The 4575-nt window shown below is 40.6% G+C and overlaps 1 long non-coding RNA gene across 1 annotated transcript in view; it reads right to left on the bottom strand.

Annotated features, from left to right (window-relative positions):
- Nucleotides 1-184: 184 nt before the first annotated feature.
- Nucleotides 185-4575, bottom strand: part of LOC116100459 — a 5497-nt gene continuing 1106 nt past the window's right edge. The window contains exons 2-3 of the long non-coding RNA XR_004122582.1: nt 2923-3146; nt 185-279 (exon numbers count right to left, since the gene is read on the bottom strand). This is a non-coding gene — a long non-coding RNA (uncharacterized LOC116100459). The remainder of the gene's footprint in view (nt 280-2922; nt 3147-4575) is intronic.

The raw sequence follows: 4575 nt of genomic DNA on the forward strand, positions 1-4575 counted from the left end.
CTGTGTGTTGTGGGACTGGCTGCAGAGCTTGTGCCCAAGGTCTGCTCAGAACACTAACCCAGACAGATAGGAAGGAACCCGTGTCACTGGGCTGGCAGAGTTCCTGTGTGCCTGGTCAAACTGGTCCCAGTTACTCCCAATGTTGGGACAGATGTTTGTTCCTGCTTACCTCTGATCCTGGGTGTGTCAGAGTGCCTGGGAATGGAGCTTCCTCTGGGTGTTGTCCCAAATAGTTAATAGTTAATAGAATCTTCTCTCTGTAGTTTTTCCAGGAGCAATCTGTAAACCCCAGCACAGCAGAATTCCTTGTGTTTCTTTAAACCTTTTCTCTAAAGTATCTGTGTCAGCATCAGCCAACAAAATATCATCCATGTCATGTAATGATAAATAATCAGTTTAGGAAATTACATACAAATTATTTCTAGTGATTGCTGCACAAAATATTGACATGAAGTTGGACTATTTAGCATTCCCTGTGGAAGAACTTTCAACTGATATCTTTTTACAGATTGAGCATTATGATAAGTAGGTACTGTGATAGCAAACTTTCCCTATCCTACTGATTCAAAACGATGGTAAAAAGACAATGCCTTAGGTAAAAAGAAAGTTAAGGAGTTCCAAGACAATGCCTTAGGTAAAAAGAAAGTTAAGGAGTTCCAAGCTGTAACTGACCCATGGGTTGAGTTACTTCACTCATCACTCTTAAATCTGTTAATGTCCTCCATTTCCCTTCCTTCCTTCTTTCCTTTCATTTATTTATTTTTTTCTTCTCATTCTGGCCCTGCTTGCTCTGGTCCCACTCACTCCGGTCCAAAGATTTATTTATTTTATTATATGTAAGTACACTGTAACTGTCTTCAGACATACCAGAAGAGGGCATCGGATCTTATCACGGATGGTTGTGAGCCACCATGTGGTTGCTGGGATTTGAACTCAGGACCTTCAGAAGAGCAGTCAGTGCCCTTAAGTGTTGAGCTGTCACGTACACTTGTGTGATGGCAGTATTTGAGGCGTAAACTTTAAGGAAAGTCAGTCTCTCGCCTCTGTATTGTCACCTGGCACCTCAAACTCAGAGGTGGCTCAGATATGTCTTCGTACTAGTGTGTTAGGAACTCACTAAGATATTATTTTTTTACAGTTAACAAGAGAAAATTTGGACATTGTTTTTTGACCTTCACTAATGTTTCTAACTATCTTAGTTTAATGTTTTAAGTATTAGAGAGTAATTGTAAGGTTTCTTTTTAAGACATTAGCTGAAAGAGTTAGGTCGAGATTCTCTTCTGTCTGTCTCTAGCAAGAACCAAAGAATTAGCATAGGAATACTTCAACAGAGAGGTCTCTACCCCTCTTCTTCTTGTTCTACACCTGGCTTTTAGAAGTCAGGTGACCTTAGATGTGGGGATCGCTTGTCTATGTGACTTCAGTCTAGCACTAGGACTGGAAGAAGAAGGACTTAGATTCACATGTAGGACTAACACTAGAACTTAGATGGGCTAGGACTCAGATTCATGTATCTCTCGCAGTCCCCCGGGCCCAGAACACTTGGGCCCGGGGGATGTAGCACTAGTTTAGAGGAGATAGCTGTTGTTTTAGACCCAGTATGTTTCCAGAAGAGAATCTCGACCTAACTCTTTCAACTAATGTCTTAGAGAAAAACCTTACAATTACTCTCTAGTATTTAAAACATTAAACTAAGATAGTTAGAAACATTAGTGAAGGTCAGAAAACAATGTCCAAATTTTCTCTTGTTAGCTGTAAAAAAATGATATCTTGGTGAGTTCCTAACACACTAATACGAAGACATATCTGGGCCACCTCTGAGTTTGGAGTGCCAGGCGACAATGCAGAGGTGGGAGACTGACTTTCCTTAAAGTTTACGCCTCAAATACCGCCATCACGCAAGTGTGCGTGACATTGAGCCATTTCTCCAGCCCTTTTTATTGTTATTTTTTTTACAACAAATACAGGGACAAACTGAAAGGAAGGGGAATATATTCCAAGAGCCAGTGATTCTTATCCTTTTTGATATTATAAACTTCTAAAAGAAATCTAAATTAACAAATTTCTTAATAAAAACTCCTGGTATCATTACCATAATTTATAGAGCAATATATTTCGCATAGTGAAAAAGAAAAAGACAAAGTTATAACAGATTTAAAAATCTTCATGAATATATATCTAACTGACATCATACTGCATTAATTAATAGCTGCAATTTTTTGTAAACTGTGGCTATGGCAGTCCTGAACAAGAAGGGTTTCCTATTTAAGCTGCAGTACATTTTCTGACTATTTCCTTTTGAGACGACTGTCTCAAAGTAACCTGCAGCTCTCCTGACAATCCCTCGCTTTCTCTCCTCTAGGGACTGTATCCTCTTTCAGTTTTATTTTAAGACCTTCTCGTCATTTCTATTACCATATCCTTAGCTACCACCATAAGGACTGCCTGAGCTTGCTTCCACCAAAATTGACTTCCTTCATGGGTCCATAATTTGATTGCTGTTGTGCATTATAATTTCTAAAGACATTACAAATGCCATTAAAATTTCCTTCTCTATTGTAACCATCATATATTAAGAAGAGACATTAATAAGTTTAAAAGTATCCCATAGCTTTAAAGATTGCTTTTGCAATGTCAAAATAAAGTGTCCTTTTCTAAGAGTGAAGGCATAAAGTGTAACTCATGCTGTGCGTTGTTGCCCAGAATGACGTCAACTCTGAGTTACTTGTTTTAAGTTAACCTTTTGTTACAGATGTTATAGATGTTCCAAATTTTTAACCATACCCAATAACTTATAAGCTAATTAATCTATAATCAAGACATGCAGAACATAGTAACCATGCATTTAAGACCAGTCAAGAACAAACATACTGTGGCCACATGCACTTATACACTTAGAATAGATAGACAAAATGTTCTTACTTTTTTACGCTGTAATTTCAAGGGAGGAGCATGTTGTCACCTGCCAGATTCAATTCTCATAGCCATCAGCTTTCTTACCAGAGAAGCCAGAAAGCTGATGGCCCCTTTAAGAGTGGCTTGTACAGTCAAGGAGCCCCTGGTAGGGCTTCTCCAGCAGTGGTAGACTCCAAGGGCAGGCAGGTTTTGTTGTCCCCATTTGGCTTCTTTTTTTCCTTCTAAAAACCCTTGAAATGAGAAAAACTAAGTCAAAAGGTAATTGGCCAGCAGATAAGCTTTAACCGTTTTTCCCGTGAACAGATATCACAGAGCCACAATCAGGGATGAAATAAAACTACAAATACAACCTGACAGACACGGACAGACCAGAGCACCGAGGACAATCACCAGAGATGGAGAGGAAAGGGGAGGGGCCGGATGGCCCACCAAAGGCACCCAGATGTCCCATAGTGAAGAACTTAAAAACAGAGGAGAGAATTAAACAAAGCAGAAAGTGGAAAGCAAAACCAAACAAACACAAGTTTCAATGCAGTGCAGCACAAGGACTCTTTGGAGAGAGTCCCAAACAAGTCCAAGTCCAAAGGGGTGGATTGTACTTGAAACCCGTAGCCAGAAAGAATCAGAGGGTTCGCCTCACCCCCTACCCCGCCTCAGACTCAGGGAATTCTGCATTCAGATTTATATTCTTGAGCCTCTTTAGAAGGTACTCCAAACAAAACCAACCACCCCCCCCACAAAAAAGAAAAAGAAAAAGAAAAGAAACAGAAAGAAAAGAAAAGAAAGGAAAGAAAAGGAAAGGAAAGGAAAGGAAAGGAAAAGAAGAACTACATATGTACAGAAAAATCTTCGCTCCTTATAAATGGTCCAGCTGACTTGGTGGCATTCACTGTCATAACTGAGGTGTGCTCCAGGGTAGGGAGATTTTGGCCAATGCACCAAATGTTATGGTCTAAAAATCACTCCACAAACCACATGAACACTGACCTCAGGCAGACAGGAATTGTTTCTTGAATGAAAACGCTAATACTGGTAAGACAGGGGATATAGTTCAGAATTATCTGAATATAACAGTGGACACCTTTTTCTGTCAGCTTTTAAAGGGAAAAAAAATACACAAAAACCACAATGAGCTCATATGCCAGTGCAGGAAGTGCTGCCTGGTGGTCAGCTCCAACTCAAGGTATTTTAGACACGATAGTTCATATTGATTTGATGAGTTCTCCATAAAGCTTTGTGGAATTTCTTAAGATTAACAAACCTCAGAACATTCAGAACATAACAGGGGATGTGGTCAGCATGATCCAGCTCTGGGGCAAGCCACTTCTCTGTGTCAGTGACTGGCAGCCACATTACAGAAACAATATGAAAGAGCTGGCAGGCATGGAACAGAATGGCTACAGCTATGCTGGGAGTCAAGGGGGTCAGAGCACAGCAGGTTATGAAGGCAGAGGACCAGGGTTATGTTCCCAACACCCACATCAACCATCTTATCACCACCTCCAACTCCAGTTCTAGGATCTTCGGTCTCTTTTCCTGTGAGCAAGCCCCAGGGGTCTCTTCTTAACAGTAGCTTGAATGGCACCAGGGTGCCCATAATCTAAGCTCAGGTCTCTACGTTCAAAGCCAGCCTAGTCTACAGAGCAAGTTCCAGGACAG

The sequence above is a fragment of the Mastomys coucha genome, unplaced genomic scaffold (assembly GCF_008632895.1).
Source record: "Mastomys coucha isolate ucsf_1 unplaced genomic scaffold, UCSF_Mcou_1 pScaffold21, whole genome shotgun sequence".
NCBI lineage: Eukaryota > Metazoa > Chordata > Mammalia > Rodentia > Muridae > Mastomys > Mastomys coucha.